General features: G+C 40.8%; 1 pseudogene; it reads right to left on the reverse strand.

The window, feature by feature from the left end:
* Positions 1-6,405: 6,405 nt before the first annotated feature.
* On the reverse strand, positions 6,406-6,483 carry LOC121438946 (annotated as a pseudogene).
* Between the last annotated feature and the right edge of the window lie 12,854 nt (positions 6,484-19,337).

Genomic DNA, 19,337 nt, shown 5'->3' on the forward strand with positions numbered 1-19,337 from the left:
TTAAAGGTGTGCACTAGCACCATCCAACTGAAATAATACTCTTAAAAGGTAATATGTAAGACAGAGAAAGGGTGAATGATATTTCTCAGATCACAGTAGTGAGCAGTAAGATTTGTGACTTAGGATTTTGGAATGATCATCCCAACTCACATGCTCCCAGGACTCCCCAAGGTGCTGAAAATAGCCCTGGCCATAAAGAAAACCTTCCTTACAAAGATGAAAAGTAGTCCTAATATACAATGTAAATAGTAACTCAATCATTTCTAATTCATACTAAATAGCATGGTATCCCAGAAGAAACTGTCCTCTACAGATTAACTATAATATACCAAGAATATGCCAGAGAATTTACAAATCTCATCTTATTGAATTGAACCATATTGCTCTAGAGCAGAGATTCACAACCTTTCTAGTGCTGTGACCATTTAATGCAGTTCCTCATGTTGTGCTGACCCACAACCATCAAATTATTTCATTGCTACTTCATAACTGTAATTCTGCTACTATAATGAATTATAATGGAAATATCTGATATGTCATCCCCAAAGGGGTTGCAACCCTTGGGTTGAGAACCACGGCTCTAGAGCAATGTAGTGACCTAGATACAGGTAAGGAAGTGAGCTCAGGGGGAGTAGCTCCTTGCTGACGTCACCTACAAGCCTAAGCCTATCTGCCTCCGATGCAGCCTACCCCGTTCCTGCTGACCACAGATGTTCTGCTCAGACATCTGTGAGAAAGAGCATCAAGACCGAAAGATGGGAGCCCACAGGAATTAGCTAAAGTTGGGGTGAGCACTGTCAATGGAAGGAGAATCAAATATGAGAGCTGAGAGTTTGCGTCCCATGGTTTTCCATGAACAGGCTTCTGTTGTTTCAGTTCCCTGCTAGAACATGCATGACTGAGTAGATGAAGCATCTTAGACGAGGGCACAGGGAGAAATGTCTTAATCCATCACCAAGTTCTCTGGTGGGCAGGGGCAGTCAACAGAAGCAAGGAGGCTGATTTTCAGATTTTCAGTGTTCTCTTTGGTAACACATTAAGGTTGAATTGGCATGAGTTACTCACTCTGGGGATTTTAAATTTTCATAAATCTGGCTTGTTACATGAGAACAATGTACAGTTGGGACCATACAGCGAGATCTGCTATTTCTGTTAACTATTATGAGAATGACCCACCAACATAGACCCACAGGGGTACAAGAAAAATCAAGAACATGACATGGTGGTTCCTTAGCAATGTTGGGATCCAAAATCCACACCTGCTATATGGGCCAGGAATATCAGGGTTCTCAGACCACTTCCAAATGATGCAGGAAGGGAGAAAACTGCTTACACTTGCAGGCTGACATTTGGTCATACCAGGCTGTGGTGGTCTGAATGAAAATGGCCCCCATAAGCTCACAGGGAGTGAAACTATTAGGTGTGGCTTTGTTGGAATAGGTGTGGTCTTGTTGGAGGAAGTGTGTCAGTGGGGGTGGAGTTTGAAATTTTGGAAGCTCAGGTCAGGTCCAGTGGCTCACTCCCTCTTTTTAATGTCTATGGACCCAGATGTACAACTCTCAGCTACCTCTTTAGCATCATATCTGTCCGCATGCAGCCATGCCTCCATCGTGACAGTGATGAAACCAGCCGCAGTTAAATGTTTTCCTTCCTAAGAGTTGCTGTGGTCATGGTGTCCCTTCACAACCTGGGGCAAGTGTTCAAGGAAATGCTGAGCTGTTCCTACGCCCAGTACCTTTTCATCGGTGTGCTGTGCCGAACAATTGGGTAGCCATAGAAGAGTCGGCAGTGCTGCCTTGATTTCTTCTGTTCTTCTTTCCACCCTCCACCCCACATCCACAGTGATGTCATGCCTCTCCGCCTGGGTGCTGGTGAGCTTTTGCCAACTTGACACCAAGAAGGGTTCACTTGGGAAGAGAGAATCTCAGTTGATGAATTACCGCCATCAGACTGGTTCCTGGGGCGTTTTCTTGATGAACAGTTGATGTGGGAGGGCCCAACCTACTTTAGCTGGTGCCATCCCTGGGCAGGTGGTCTGGGGTTGCATAGCTAAATAAGCAATAGAAACACACTAGCGAGTAGCACTCTCCCTGGCCTATACCAATTCCCACCTCCAGGTTTCTGCCTTGAGTCCTGGCGGCATCACTCAGTGATGAGCTGTATGTAATCTCTGAGAGAACTCTTTCCTCCCTCAGTTCCTTTGGGTCACAGTGTTGGTCATAGCCACCAAAAGTAACCGATATAGCCTGCTTCTCCACTAATAGGTGGCAGATATTGGAATGTAGGGAAGAGTAGAAAAGATACCCTTCAAGGACCCCATCCCAGCCATTGATGACTAAAGATCTGGCCTCTGAAGGATTGACCGGAAGACAGGCAGTGAATATTACTTTCCTGTATATGATGAACATTTCCTTCTCATTTGCATGACAAGCCTATTCTGCTGAGCCTTTGGTGTCAGGTTTAATTAAGCCAGAAATGTGGATAGAGAAAAAGTCACATGTAGTCTCTGCCCCTGAGCAGCTTGCCGTCTTTTTGCAAGAGGGAGATAAATTAAAAGACATGTAAAATATTGTAGTGGTGTCTCCGGCAGGGTTATACACAGCATGTTAATTCATGTGCCAGAGGGGAGTGATATTCCAGCTCAGACTTTCCATGGAGGTGGGGAGACCCGTGGTACCTGAAATGGGATTTTTCCCCACCATCCTAGAGCACTGGAATGAGGAAATAAATGGAAAACTGATGGAGGCCCAGTATATATGATCCACTGGGCTCAAGGACTATTAATGCATTTCTGGAGCAGTGTGGGTAGGTTTCATGCTTGACATCCAGTCTGATTATTGGGTGACAGGATTGCAGAATTTAATGCATTTATAAATTTGAACCTTCATCCCTTTGTTTGCCAACGTCTGTACATTGTCTGTATGTAGCTTTGCCTTAGGGTAAGGGGTAGAGAACGTGTCTCTGTATCTATTTCCATCCTGTTTCTGTAATCCATGGCCCACTTTTCAACCCGGAGATAATAATTGCACTAACTCTATACAGTTATTTAAAGGGTAAGATTAGATAATAAACACAAAGCATAGAAAGCACTTAAGACAGTCCCAGTCTCTTGATCATCCACTGCTGACCATGCCCCTGGGTCTAAGAGATTCTCGTGACAAGCACAGAAGAATTCCATCTTTGCTCTCTAGTAGTGTGGAGTGGACGAGGAGGACACCATTGTGGCATATCTTAGTGCAGTGGGGTATGTGGTATGGTTAGAGGAAATGTCTAGATTAGAACTTGGGTACTGACAGACACTGTAGGAAGGAAGGGCAGTGTCAGTTAAGAGCTGAGTGGAAATTATCTAGACAAGTGGGGACCGGGCATCAAATAACACTGACAAGGCATGGGAAGCAGGCCATGTTGGAATACTTCCTCTCATACCATGTGTGCTGAGCATCAGTGAGGGGAGAGTCCACACTCAGGAGGACCATTGAGTGGCTTTCTATAAAGGATGCCCGCATCTCCTAGGGCAGGTGGGCCAGAGGTTGCCATCCCCATTCCAGATGTGCAAGATGAACCCCAGGAGTTTCTCTTGGTGTCCCAGTCAGAAACTGGTCCAGATTTAGATGCTACATGCTGCGTTACTATTTCACCTTTCTCAAACATCCCAAAGGGATTTAACTCCCGATGATATACACTGGATCATGGAAGCCTGCACAGCTATGTGCAGGAGGCTGCTGCTGCTTAGATAACTTTCCTCCACACACCGTGTACTTGTGACTGTGGTGACTCTTTGTTTCACAGGACACATCACGTGATTATAATGACAGGCACACATGACATCTCACAGCCGCAAGCTGCAGGATAAGACCCATTGATAGCCACAGGGCTGCAACATTTTGGAAATGAAGTCCTAAGTGATGCTTTCAGGTCCTCACCAGCCAAGAAGCTTTCTTGCTTACTTTCTGTCTTGCCTTTTTGGCACTAAGGTTTTGATTGGCTGTTGGGGACCTGAAATTATTCTGACACGCATGCTCAATAAAACCCAAGCACCTCTGTGAACAGGCCCCAGGAAGTAGCAAGGTAGCATCAAATACATTCTGTCTATATATTTCTAATGGTCTTTTTAGAAATAGCCTAGAGTCCTGGGGCTTAGGACTCTGACTTTGGTGTAGTTCATCATAAACTTCCTGAAGGTCTCTGCATTGTCAGCCCCAGGGAGAGGGGACAGGGCAATTTTGTGTGCCTCCTTCTGTTGATCATTGACAGAGCTTTCTTGTTCCATTTGTTTACAGCAGAAACTGACTTTCTTCAAGTGAAGAGAACATATTTGTTTTGACTCATCGGGATTTGTTAATTCCCTCTCGTTGTACTGGTCGACTTAAACGTACAAGCTTCTCAGAAATGGAGAGGATTTAAGTTTGCATTCCGGTGTCTTAAAATATTCCATGGATAATCCAAGGAACATTCCAACAATTTAGGCATTTGTTTTCCTCTTAAATCACGACAAGTTTGGCTAGGGATTTTAAATCAATAATGTCCAAAACCTTCTAAGAGAAAGGTAAACAAAGTTTAAGTGTTACCATTAAAAACAGGACCTAGAGAGATGGCTCGGTGGTTAAGACCACTGCCGCTCCTATAGAAAACTGGGTATTAGTTCCCAGCACCCACACTGTGGCTCAAAAACATCCATGAGTCCAGTTTCAGGGGATCCAGTACTCTCCTCAGACCTTTGTGAGCTCCTGTCAGGCATGTGAAGCAATGACATACATGCAGGCCAACAAGGAGTGGTAATTGCTCTGTCAAACTCATGATGTGACTGCACACATGGATAAACAATAGAAGTCATTCTGAGCCGCTCAGAATGTTGCTTCTGTTGTTCTTGGTTGAGAGTAATGTGCTCTTGGACAGGGCTACTAGCAAAAAACGCCAGTAAGAGAAAACTACGTGTCCAGTTGTCTTTGTTTTCTGCAGTTAGCAAGGTTAAGAGGGCAAGAGGAGGGCACAGTGCCTCTCTGCTTAAAAGGCTTCTTGCTGAAGACTAACACAGCTACCTAGAAGCTGAAAAAAATATTTTCTTTCTGCCTCAGTTTACTTCTCTGTGAAATGGATGCATGCCATGGAGAGAAACAGAGATAATGGTTTTAAGCATGCGGAATAGCATATCCAATAAATGTTACTATCACTATCAAGATCTCTTTAAATAAGCTTGTGTGTGTGAGAGAGAGAATTCCTGCAGTGGATGTCTTCCCACATCATAATGAGGAAACTGAGGCACAGACAAGTGAAGTGATTTACTTGAAGATGGTATACTAACGTAGAGCACACCTATAACACTGCCTACGCCTATTGCAGAGTTGCTTTTAGGTGGTAATGTATTCCTAATATTCATAAAAGATGAGGGATAAAAGATGGACAAATTCATTTAGTACCCATGTGCTTTAGACTTCACAAAACTTTGCTATAAAAACATTTAATCACATTCTAAATTTGCCATCTGTTATTCTATATAAGTGAGTTAAAAATGAAATGGATTGTCTTAAATTGTCGCTATGGAATTTGTCAAAAGTGTGTTTTAATTAATCTTGCAGTATGAGAGGCCTGCGGCAAGCTTTCTTGGCACTTCCGCTGGGCCATCTGTCAACTCCAAAACCTCCCATTCTGTAGGGGCCTGTGTCCTCACCTGTGTGGGGTGATACAGCCTGCAGCATCCAGGTTAGTAGGCAGCCATGCTGCCGGCTCAGAGTCCAGCTTGCAGAACCTGTACCAGCAATGTATCTTTGACATTGATGCCCTTACAGTCTTTGTAACCCAAGGAGCATCCTGCCCCAGACTGACCACAGCCCCCAACCAGAACTCAGCAAGTAGTAGTTCTGCCTAGGAGCCAACAGAACTGGGCTTTTGGTAACTATTATTTATTTACATTGGTTATTTTCTCACCATTCTGATGAAATATATAACAGAAGCTATTTACTAAAGGGAGGGTTTCTTTTGACTCAAGGGTTGAGGGTACAGAACAGTGGTGAGAGTTGCTCCCGCTGGGCTTGCAGGGATGTGAACGGTGAGCCACATTTTTTTTCCCATTTAGAAAACAGAGAGGTACATGCTGGTATTCACCTCATTGTCTCCTTTTTACTCAGTCCAGCATCTCAGCTGATACCATTGGGCCACCACATTCAGGGTGATATTAACCCACAGATTTGAGGAGAAAGACCACTGACCCAAATCATGGCCAAATTAATTAACGCAAGCAATAAATTAAAGCAAACTTTTTAAACATTTGTGTACGTGGGCTGACTCCCTCAATGGCAAGAATCAAGAGATCAGCATTGGATGTAGAGAAGATAAGGTTTTTTTTTTTTTTTTTTTTTTTTTTTTTTTTTTTTTTTTTTAGTTCAGGGTAGGGGTTTTCCAATAGGGGGAGGGTGGAAGTCAGTCAAATAAGTGTAGTCATAATCTTTACTACACTTGATCTTAGCCAAAAGGCCGAGAAGCGATATAATCTTTAAACCAGAAACGTGGTTGCCATTTCCTGGAAGAGGCAGTACAGAACCATTTGTAGTTCAGCTTACAAGTAGGGCATATAGCAAAATCCTCGAGAAGTAGATTTTATTATAAACGGAAATGAATCTAGTTTGTCTTTACTATAATACAGCTTTCAAGCCTAAGATGGGGGCAGGCTGGTTTATCAGTGGGTCATCCTTCCTCAGCTGAAGACCTCTGAACACCTCCTATAGATACACCCACAGGCATGTCTCCTAGGTGCTTCCAAATTTAGTCTATTTGACAATGAAAACTAACCACACAATCAGTGTGTATTCCACCCTATATACAGATGTTCTGTCAATGATATGCCTAAACTCTTGGGAATTCCTCTGGATTCTGTCTTGTAATTGTAATCAGACTTTCAAGCGGTCTGGATATTTGATTTTAGAAATCTTTACCTGATGGTACTTGAAAAATTAGGCAGGTTAGAGCAGGACACTGTGGTAAAGAGGACATTTAAATATTTTTATCTGCAAGGCCTGAACTTAAGTAGGGGTGCTGAAGATGAAGGTGATCATGAAGATTTGAAAATGCTTAGTTGATGGAGTCACTGGGCTTTCATTTCCTATTATGTGAGAAAAGTAATAAAAGGGAGCCGGAGAGCTCTCAGATAGCCTGATATGTAGCAAGGTAGGTCTAGTTTATGTATAGGCAACATGAAAAGCAGAAGGGGAAAAAGGGCGGGATAAATGAAAGATGTGAACCAGGAGGAAGAAATGGAGGAGAAGGAACAGAGGAAGAACAAAGGGAGGAGACATGCAATGAAGAAGTGAGTTAAGGTTTATACAGGTATTCAAAACATTTAAGATGCTGCCTAGTAAGCATGTATAAGAGGCCTGAGCTGGAGGTAAATATTTCCTAGTCATCAATGCACAAATGAGAAGTAACCCATGTGAGTGCATACTATTATCTTGGGAGACAGAATACAGTGAATAAATACTGAACAGCTATAGCTACTCACGGTTATGTAAGGAATTTTATAAACTTACTTGAACTGTTTAGCTTTTTAAGATAGGAAAGTCAGGTGATTGTAGAAAGTTCTGAATAATTATAAGAACTATGTGGATATATTTACAAAATAACCAATTGCCTTACTACATTGGCCCAGTGAAATTATTTCAAAAGTGTTCAATTGTCTGGAAGAGCCTTTTGTTGTGTTCAGAATGGAGGATCAGAATTCCATGTTGGCAGGGACTTTGCCACTAATACATTTGATCACACAAAGACTAATAACTGTCTACCAAGGCAGTCGGAGAAGAACCAGTCCTAAACTTTGTCATGTGCAAGAAGTTCAATAAAATGTTCAGTTTTTCAAAAAACTTGCCTCCAAATATTGGACCAGGAATATGTTACCCAGTATTTTGAACAGTTTAATGTTTATATCTTTGGACTGTCAGGTTAATGAACAATGTTAGAAATCACATGGGAAAAGGCTTTTATGTGCTTGTGCCTGTGAATGTGAATGTGTGTGTATAAAAGAGAGCATATATAAGTATATGTAATTTAGTCACGAATCAGAAATAATTTCACTTTTTAATTCTAGTTTATTGTTTACCATGGACAGAGGTAATGTCTAAAACTTCAAGGAGTAGGGCTGCCACAAAGATCCCAGATCTATGAGATTCCAAACCAAGAGAACTGAAATATATGCTGGGCCCAGAAAAGCTACATCTGTGGGTCTGCTGGACGTCTTGGGGGCTTAACTGCTACCTTAGTGTGCACAAGACTATTAGTATGGAATTTTAAGAGTTAAAAGTCTAAGGTTGGCATGGTGGCCTATGATTATAATCTCAGCACTTGTCAGGCCAAGTCAGGAGGATCGGGAGATCAGGATCATTCTCAGCAGCATAGTAGGTTCAAGACCAATTTGGGTTACGCGAGAACCTGTCTCAAAGCAACGGAAAGATTTAAATGTCTGTATAATATGTTTCCCATTGCTTTGGGTGGAATTAGTCACTCTTCCTTACTTCCTGGGTATCCCATTTGCAATAGCACTGTGTTTTGCATCTGTCTCTGCCTTGTATGCCAGATTGATATGATTTGGAAAAGTGGGAAAATGGGGAAAATGGGAAGGGCCTTTGATTATGGGGGAATGAAAGCTAAAATAAGGGAGAAAGAGAAGGGAAAGTGAAATAACAGTAAGAACATCTGGAAATTTACAATCATATTATTGACTGAAGAAAAACCCTATAATGTTCATCAGTCTGTGTATAAAGGAAGTCCACTCTCCTGGCTTGACAATGCTCCCTCCATGAGCCAGAGATCATCTAACAAAATCTCCAACATCTGGTGTTAGAAGCCCTTTTTTCAGTTGTTGGTCAGGGTTGTACAAGAGACTCCCAAAACGTTACAGGCTATTGATATAGCTCTCGGTTGTTCCCACCCCAACCCTCAGACGTAGAAGATAAGTCCCCACTGCTGAAGACACCAGCACTCTGGATGCAGGCCTTGAGGCCTCTGAGCTGGCATATATATATTAATATATCTGTTCACAGCATATAAAGTTTGCCCTGAGTCTCAGATGAAACTTTGGACTTTGTATTTTAGAGTTAATATCAGAGCTTTGGAGCTATTCGTATGGCTTGATTACATTTTGTCTGTGAGAAGGAGATGACATTCAAGGAGCCAGAGCGAGGCTATTATGGTTTGAATGTGGCTTGTCCTTTTTAAAACTCATAGGGATTTACTTTCCACTATCAGGTACTAAAAGGTAGATGCTTTAAGAGCTACGACTGCTTCATGAATGAACTTATCTGCTCATGTCAGGAGTGGACTAGCAGGTACAGAGGTTAGCTAAAGAGTGATCTGACCTAACAGCTAGCTTGGCAAGGTCTCTCACAGGCTCCCTGTCACTCATGCAATACCTTGTGCAAGCTCAGGACTCTGGAAACTGCAATCAAGAAGGCTTTTGTTCCTCATTCATGAAATAGAAGTAATGGCAGCCCAAGATTTGTGGATTTCAAAGTCATAGTTCACGGGAAAACTATTTCCACTGCATGGTCTATGGTATTATTTTAGGAGCAAAAGAAGTAGTATAAAACATCCCTTAAAGGAAAGTAGTGCTAGATATTCAAGGTTCCAGGTGTGGTCAAATTGTGGCCTATTTGCATGGAACTAAGGATGGTGGCTCACCACAAGATTGTGCAGTTACTTAGAACGTTATGAGATTTTTGTGCATGAACACAGGTGTGTGCGTGTATGTATGTGTGACTTCATTATTATCCAATTCTTAAGCAAAACTTTGTATATGACAATGTTGTATTCCAGAGTCAAAAGATTAGACAAATCCAGAACCTCACTTCTCTTGTATTCTTACACAGTGAGCACTTGTCTGGTTGAGCAATAGCATCATCTGACCAGAATAAAATTGCACATCACATGTCTGCAGACTTTCAAGGACTCATATGAGTTTCTTTGGGCAACACCCACTTGTCTATGAAGATGCAGTCACTGTTGTCTGTGATTTGTAAAGAAGATCTAGCTTCAACTTTTTTGTATCTCTCAGGACTGGCTGGCTCAAATGCCTCTCTGAAGTTGTCATTTTTATCTATCTGGCTTCCTTTGTAATTTTTTGGTAGTCTTGTACTTGCACACTATGCCTGTGACCACGTTCACCCCCTACTACTGCTGATTATTTGCTGTTCGCTGGGCTTCAGAGGGAATGATGTTGATGTCCTGTTTAGTGCTTGTCACTCAAGTCACTTATTATCAGCACTTTTGTCTGCTATTAATCCCCTCTTTGGTTTTTGCCAAGAGGGGTTTCTTTGATGAAGACCAAGAGCTACACTGGTTTATGGATATGAACAGTAATGTTTTGTAAGGCTCTCTAACTGGTTGTCCATTGCTGCAGCGTTAGTAGTAGTTTACCCGTAGGGCCTATAACCTCCCTAGTCCTACACTTTCAATCAGTTCTACAGTGGCAGCATTCTTTCTCTTAGAGCCAGCTTCAGACAGGGTGTGGAAGTGGTTGTTTACATCTAACACATTCATGTCACTGTTGTCCTAGTGGGTACATCTTGCTAGGCGGCTCAGTGTTGTAGTTGACAGGGTTCACAGTTGGATGTGTTTGTTGATGACTTCACTTCCCCCTTTAGCCTGGGTATCACCTTCCTGCACTACGGACATTAACTGGCCATGGGGCAGGGGGAGCTTCCAGCTTCTAGCTTGGTTTCTATGTGTCTTGTATCCAACTTTTAGGAAAAGACTTTCTTTGCTTTGGTCTCTTAGTCATGTACACTGTATGTCATGGGTAAATCTTAATGAGAGTCTTCACTGCTTATCCTAAGTGTTGGTTCCGGAAGGGCACAGGCAGTCTCATGCATTCCTTTCTGTAGTGATTATGATGTCGGCATGGAACTAGATATAGAACAACAGTCTACAAACTGATTGTACCTAGACAGATAGGATATGGGAAGTGTTCATCCATGTTCATATTCTCAATAGCAGCTTGGATTTCAACAAATCAAGTAAGAAACCACATATAAAAGAGAGTCACTAATTTATTTTTATTGGATGCATGTCTCACATTAAATATCTTTAATACTTAACATGCATTCCTACTTGTTTTAGAAATCAAACATGGTTTATGGATTCAATTAAAAACCTTTTGTTGAAAGGAAATCTATTTTTAATTTTCATTTTTATTTAAATATTTGAAGATGTTTCTTTGTTCTTTCAGCTGCCTTCAGTCAGAGTAGGCAGGTCTGCACAGGGACTTTTGAGACGATGGACATCTTTATTAATAAGCTGCTGTAAATATTCAGTTTTCAATCTAGAAAACATGCTTTTCACCTTTCAGTTTTGCTTTTGAAATCTGTCAGAAGTGTAAGTGAGTTCTGCGGTGTTGTGTTCATTAAAAGGCCCAGCTACTATGGGGGTAGATAAAGCAAGAGCCAAATACTCTGTTATTTAACATTTGATGATAGCATTGGTAGAGCTTCTGCTCAATCTCCCCACGTCATTGGATGGAATTTCCTACTCTCACAGTTGATACACAATCTAAAAAAATCTTCTGAACTGTTTTCGTCAATGAGTGGGATTGATTAGGTGCCTTTACTTCTGTACCAGTGAAGGTTCATGGGTCACTTGTTAAAGGTGCGGCAGACTTGGGTCCCAAATTTAGATCTACCACCTATTAGCTTTTAGAGTTGCGCAGTTTACCGCCTCCTCCCAGATTAAGTTTTCTCATCTACAATATGATCTACTCTGCAAGATTAATGCATGTGTCACAGATAACACATGAGTAGCTTATCAAAGTATCCTTGTCAAATTCATACCCTTGAATTTGTTACTAGTTTGTATGAGACTGGTGCCATGAAACAAGGAGCTTCTAGGTGTATGTGGAAAATAATTTTAGTTTGTCTTCCAGAAAATTCACGTCTTTGTTTTTAATATAGTGCCCAGATTGTATCTAACAGCACAGCCCTACAGTCTCTCGCAGAGGATGGCGATTTTTATTGTACACTGTTTCATGCATTCCGTTCTATTAAAGGTGCTTACCCTTGCTTTCAAGAGAGGATGTAGTGCAAAGAGATGTCCTGGGCTACAGATACCAACATGGCCTCTTTCCAGTTCTTGGACAGATAAAGCCCCCTGTGTGCTATTTCCATAGCCTGACAAAGTCCAGCCTCAAGATAGAGAAGCTCGGGAATATGGTGATTTCAGGGATCTAGAGAAGGCCCTCTGATACCTTTAATGCTATTATAGCTACTCCATTGCCTTTAATGCCTTCTGATCACTTTTGAAAAGAAGAACAGGTTTTTATTTTCCCAGCCAGAGAGAACGATGTGATAGTCCCATCTAAATCTCACCAATGAGGAATGCTAGCCGGATCCCAGCTTGTTCTTGGGATGTTCATTCTACTTAGGAGCTAGAGCTTTTGTGTTTCTTCTACCACCTTGGTGTGTTACTTCTGAAGTTACTTGTCTTCATTAGTCTCCTAACTTTGTTAACTGACAAGTTTAGGGGATGGATCTTTATTAAACAGCTACTACAGCAGGTGTTGCTTTAGGAATGCCACATTCTTGACCTAATTTAATCCCCATTGTATCCTCTTATGTATAAAATATCAGCTACATTTTTATATCCAAGAAAGCTGAACATGGAAGTCTTGGAGACCCATGCCAAGATGACTGATAGAGGAACAATACTGAGATTTAAAACTATACCAGTATGGCTACAAAATCTCCCCCCTCCCCCATGACACGATGATGTCATTTTACTTTTAGAAAGCATTGAGTTTCTTACTTGTTCACTCTTCAACCCAAGCTCATAAAGACATGCTCTTTGGAAAGCTATCTAGTGACACAACATCTCAGAAAGCTTTGCTGTGTGGTCTTAAAAATGCTAGACCTTTGGAGTCTTCAATTTTAACTATAAATGCAGCTTATAATTTATCATTGATAACATCCATGGGATTGAAGTGAGGCATTAAGAAAACATCCCAGAAGCACAGTATAATAGAAAGATTGCACTGTTCAGTGCAATAGAAAGATACATCAATTCCATACATTATCCAATTAACTATAAACAAATTGTATATCCTTCCAGTTTCATGTTCTTTATAAAACGAGGATGGTAGAAATATTTTACATAGCCATTATAAGAAGCAGTGTGGGTAGAAAACATAATGCCATCTAATGTGAAATATTAGGACATCTATTGCATAATGGATCTTATTATTGGAGACATCACTGCCATATTACCAAGATAAGTATGTAAACCCTATGTAGATAGTATTCAAATTCTATCCAAACTGTCCATGCATCCCCCTGGACTATGAGGACTTTGATGAAAGGATAATACTGGATTGATCACCGCTGTATTTTTAGTCCTTATCACAGGTTCCAGCATACAATGAGAAATATTGGTTGAACTATGGATAAAACAGTAATTTGGGGTCCATTACCTAGGACTTTATCAGGTTGCTCATATTTTCAAATGTATAAAATAAAAATAAGTATCAAGATAATTCATAAGTTTCTTAATACAGTAAGATAAACACATTTGAAAATCCTTGAGAGGGAACTCATGTGGTATCTCTGAGCATCAGTTGAATGCCATTAAAGGCAAGCAAGAGATAGAGTATCATGAGAACCAATGATCTTTCCCTTGATCACCCTTTTAATGAGGAGAAAAAGTATGATGAGTTTTTTGAACTGAATTTGAGGTCGCCAATTATGTTAACGGGGGAAAAAAGCCCTGGCTATCTGATAGATGTCTAATGAAATGCAGATTATATATGCTTCTAAAAGAAATGATCCAAGATGCTGAGAAGGGCTATTCCGATTCATTAACCATCTCTAATGAAATGTAGAGAAGATGAAGTGGTTGGTCAGCACTAGTGAGCAGACACATCTTCCCAGACAGGTCAGGGATGGATCTTGCTGACTCAGAAATGAAGGAAAATCAGCAGAATATTCATATTGATTGACTTCCCTTTATGTTGTATGCTCAATAAACGTTGTCTTGGTTTTACTTTTTAATTTTCTTTTATATGCCATTGTCACATTACTGTTACATACGTGCTTTGAGACCAGGAACTATATGGGCAGTTACATTCTTCATAATTCATATAGCCAAAATGAGATAGATACACCTAAATGTCTATAAATGCTACATTGAATTAGATGTTTGAGGTTTCATTGATCCTGAAAGCTCAGTAAATAATATGTTATTATCACAACATAACTACTAATAAACTTACTATCTACTTATTGTTTAGTCTGTTCAGTTCATTATCTTTATTGTCTTAATAAAGTAGCGACTAAAAAGGTGTAAGCTGGGGAAAATGAAGTTGCAAACATTTCTTCTAACAGCTGTTCATGCTTCTTGTATGCATTAATACTTCAAACATTAGAGATACCAATTTGGGGACTAAAGGTTTTTGGGGACATAGCTTACCTCTTCTGAATGAGAGGTTCCCATCTGATTTGAATCTTTTATGTATTCAAATCTTCCTTATATTAGTTTTAAAGAGGACAATGCTTCCCAGTGCAAACACTGAACTATTTGACCAGAGGTTGAATACCACTCCCCTAAGTTAGCCCAGTCCTGGTGGTACTGACACCAAGGGGTGAATTCTTTGCTACCAGATATTTCTAAACATTTTTTATGGGACTGTTTTTTTCTCGGAGTTCTGAAAGTTAGGTTTGTAATAACCAAATAGCCCTACCATTATATGATGCATATTTAGGACTTGTGTATTCATAACTCAATTTGATTCAGCTTTAACTTGGGAGTTTCAGATTTTGTGGTTATTGTTTTATTTAAGAGTGCGCACATTTAAGTATCTAAAACTACTAGGAGGAGATGCATGTATAAAAAGAAAGACATAAAGTGTATTATACAAAAGCATTTTGCTGAAAAAGTACGTGCTTAAAAGCAGTAGAAAATTATATGGATATAACACTCCTTCAATTACTTTTGCTTATCTTATATAATTTGATCCTCATGTTACACAAAGGATTTAGCAACAATTGTTTGACAGGTAAGTGCTGTGTCTATCACAGAGCATCTATTCCTTCCTTTTTCTAGTATATTTGGTACCATGGCAACAGACAACCATGCCTGGTCTAGACTCTCACAGGAGAATTCATTGCTCATTTAACTTAGTGAAATTCTGTTTAAGGATTGATCCAGGCTCAAGAAAAGCAATATAGATTTCAACCCCAGCCATCTTTATGCTGTATCAGCTGTAGAATGTTTCCCCCAATGGAGCAAGGACATTTCCAACCAGCTTTTCCCTGGGGGCATCTGTAAGTGGAAAGGAGAGAGCAAAGGAAGATGCTGAACATTAATGGAAAGGTTTCCCCTTACAGGACTTCAAACAGGGCCCATGGAGTATAAATGATTCAGCTGAAGTTAATGGCTCCAGGAGCTGATCTTTTCTGGAGGCAGAATCCCCTTGGCAAAGATCTCTTCTGTCCTTCCAAAATGTCATCCTGAGTGGCTTCAATTTGTTCTTTTGGCACAGCCTCAAATTTGATATGCATCCAGGAAATCTCCATGGGAAGGCAGCATTGGGGGGGGGGATTGTGAACTTGCAGAGATGTCTGGTGTTTCTGATTTACTGATGGGACAACACTCCATACCTGGTTTACTCAAATATTTTTAAATATTTTTAATGCTCATTTATACTTTGTAGAAAGTCTGGCATGCAATACTGAAGTTAACTCCTGGACCAGTCTTGTTATAAACATTAATTCTCATCACACAAGACAATGACAGGAAGATTATGGAAGGACGAAACAATTCATGCATTACATGCTCGAATACCTTTCCTATCTTCCAGAACTAATATTCCTTAGGTCACATCTGTCTCCTTAGTTCTCAGAGGGCTCTGCAACCAGTCCCATCACCTGTGATTAGCTTTCGGCTAGCACTAAGGCAAAACCTTTCTTAATGCCCCTGTATTTACTTGTCCTTAAGCTAGTATCCACCATATAGCTTGGAGTTCTAATCAGGTTTGTTAGATTTTAAAGAATAAAGATCTTCAAATAGCCAAAGTTGTAAAAAATAACAACAAACTTAAAATAACAGCAAAAATAAACAACAGGAAGTCATCAATCATGAGAAACCATATCAACTTCAAGGGCCAGCCATCCTCCCCTGTCCTTTTTTTTATCTAATATCTTTGCTTCTATTTATGAATACATTTAGATGATTTGCTTTGGAATTGTCTCTGGACACCCTTCCTCCTCCTCTTCTTCCTCCTTTTCCATCTTCCTCTTTCTCCCCCTCCTAGTCTCGTTTTTTATTCTTTTCTTATATTTTTGGTGATATGTACATGTGCTGTCTGTGTCTGTACACATGTACATATATTCTCATGTATACACATGTATGGAGGACAGAGATTAATGTTGGGTGTCTTCCTTGACAAGTGTCTTCCTTACACTATAAGGCAAATTCTCTCAATTGAATCCAGAGCTTATTGATTTGGCTAGCCTACCTCGACAGCTTTGGAGACTTCATGATTTTTGCCTTCTGAATTCTGGGGTCACACACAAGATGTCATGCCCACCCTGCACTTCCATGGGTGCTTGGGGGAGCTGGACACAGGAGCCACTTTTCTTTCTTTCTTTCTTTCTTTCTTTCTTTCTTTCTTTCTTTCTTTCTAATTTTCGAGACAGGGTTTCTCTGTAGCTTTGGGTACCTGGGCTGGAACTAGCTCTTGTATACCAGGCTGGCCTCGAACTCACAGAGTTCTGCCTGCCTCTGCCTCCTAAGTGCTGGGGTTAAAGGCGTGTGCTGGTGGCCCGGCTGAGCCAAATTTCTTGATGTAAAGGGTTCATGTTTTTAGCAGACGGAAGCAAGCTGCTGTGAGACCAGCAGAGGTGTAAATCAGCCCCTTTCTGTCCTTTAGCACAAAGAGATGGGGTGGCCATTCCTCCAGAAAGGGCAGTATGTGTTCAGCAAAGATCTGAGTACCTACTATTCTGAGTTTGACTGGGTGGATATTATTTTCCTCATCTATAAGGTGATTGAGTTGCACAATGTTTTTAATTTAATTTTTTAGTTTAAATAGCATTTTTTCATTTATTTTGCATATCAACCAGTTTCTTCTCCATCCTCTTCTCCAGTGCCCTTCCCTTTCACATCTACTCCCCTCCCCATCCATTCCTCCTCCGTCTCCATTCAGAAAGGAACAGGCCTCCCATGGGCTTGCACAAAGCATGGCACATCAAGTTGAGGCATTGCCAAGCTCCTCTGCATATGTTGAGGCAGGGCCAGGTAACCCAGCAGAGGGAACCGGTTACCAAAAGCCAGGTAAGAGGCAGGGAGAGGTCCAGCTCTCACTGTTAGACGCCTTACTAAGGAATCAAGCTACACGATTGTCATACACAATGTTTTTTAACTAAGGATATTTTGCATAGTTGCTATAACAATATTATCATTGACAGTAGCTATGCAATTATGAGATTTGATAGAAATAATATATATATAGTAATAATATAGCAATAATGGTTGTCTATTTTGGTGTTCTGAGTTCAAACTGAGGGGTCTTGAGTACCCTAGGCCAATGCTCTCCCGTTGAGCTGCATCTCCAGCTCCGACAATACTGCTAACAGATATTGTTACAGCATCTGTAATATGAAGAGTGAAAGTCAGTGGAAATCATTCAGGAAATGGTCAGAAAGTCATCAGGAAGAGGAAGTGTCCAGCTTTGTGTTTTCTTATTGTTTGCATGCTTTTAACACTGCTGAACCCCAGGTTCAAAGACATCATCAGAATTCCAATTCCTGAGACCTGATTTTCAAGAGACAGAAATATAACTCAAACAAAATCAAAAAGAAAGAAAGAGAGAGAGAGAAATAGTCTGTTTAATGACTGTAGAGTCAAGCATGGTTCCGTTCAGAAGTAAACAATGCTGTGGGTGGGTCTGTTCAGCAGAACTCTTTTATCTTTTGACTGAGCTTCCTTATGGACTGACTAGATTCTCAGACAGACTTTCCACTCAACATTTAGCTTGATTTTTCCCTTTTTGATAAAAATCCTAGGGAACCAAGCTTGCCTTTTACCCACCAGGACACTCAATTACCTGTGGAAGACATTTTTCCTGGATATGTATTTTAACCTCCCACAAATATGTCACTGGAGTGAAGAGAATTGGGGGTGGGGTGGTCACATACTGTGGCCCGATACTGGTTCCTTTCCAGGTCTAAACATTGGTGATGGGAAGTTGGTTCTACCCAAATCGCATATACTTGACAGAAGTAGACAAGAGTCTCTTGGCACACACCTTTAATCCCAGCACTTGGGAGGCAGAGGCAGGCAGATCTCTTTGAGTTCGAGGCCAGCCTGGGCTATAAGAACTAGTTCCAGCACAGGCTCCAATGCTACAGAGAAACCCTGTCTCCAAAAACCAAAAAAAAAAAAAAAAAAAAAAAAAAGAGTCTCTAGCGCGGTGGTTTTCACCCTTCCTAATGCTGCGAGCCTTCTATAGAGTTCCTCAGGTTGTGGTGACCCCCAATCAAACATAAAATTATTTCGTTGTTGCTTTATAACAGTGATTTTGCTACTGTTATGAGTCATAATGTAAATATCAGATATACAGGATGTCTGATACTCTGATATGTGAGTCTTGTGGGGGTCGCAGCCCATAGGTTAAGAACCCCCGAACTAGCAGGAGACAAGTAACAGTTGACTACTTCCCATGTCTCTCAGCTGCTCTGGGATTCAGATGAGGTGACACATATACATCTGAGAAAGGGACCTCATACACAGACTGGCAGTTAACACCCACCGAATCTTCCACTCTTGTATAACAACTATCGCCAACCTTCTTTCTTTTATAGAAGTTGCCTTACCCATGTGGACAGCACACTGCTTACACCTCTACGTGTTAATAGGTACTTGAGCTGCTCATAGTTTGAAGCTGGAACAAACAGGCTGCTGTGAATTTTAATGCATAAGGATTTTTCAAGGACTTGTACTTTCATTTCTGTGGGATAAACTCCCAGGAGTACAATGTCTAGATCATACAGGCAGTGTATGTTTAATTTTTGAGAGCCTCAGAAACTGCTTTCCAAAGTGATTGCTGCAATTTTACACTCCCGGCACCGATGTGGAAAATCTCTGTTCCATCAGTATCTCACGGCTGGTCTTCCTCAGGCTGAGCCACTTTAACTGATGCACAGTAGAACCTCACTATGACCTTAATGGGTACTTCTACACCGACTATTGAAGAAGGCCATATTTTAAAAGTGCTTCCTTTCCATTCTCAAATCGTCTTCAGCGTATTATTTATTCAAGTGTTTTGCTTTTGTTTTGAGACTGGGTCTCATATAGCCTTGGCTACCACTGAA

Source organism: Microtus oregoni, unplaced genomic scaffold (assembly GCF_018167655.1).
Source record: "Microtus oregoni isolate MIOR12 unplaced genomic scaffold, Mior012 000058F_ref0000040, whole genome shotgun sequence".
Lineage (NCBI taxonomy): Eukaryota > Metazoa > Chordata > Mammalia > Rodentia > Cricetidae > Microtus > Microtus oregoni.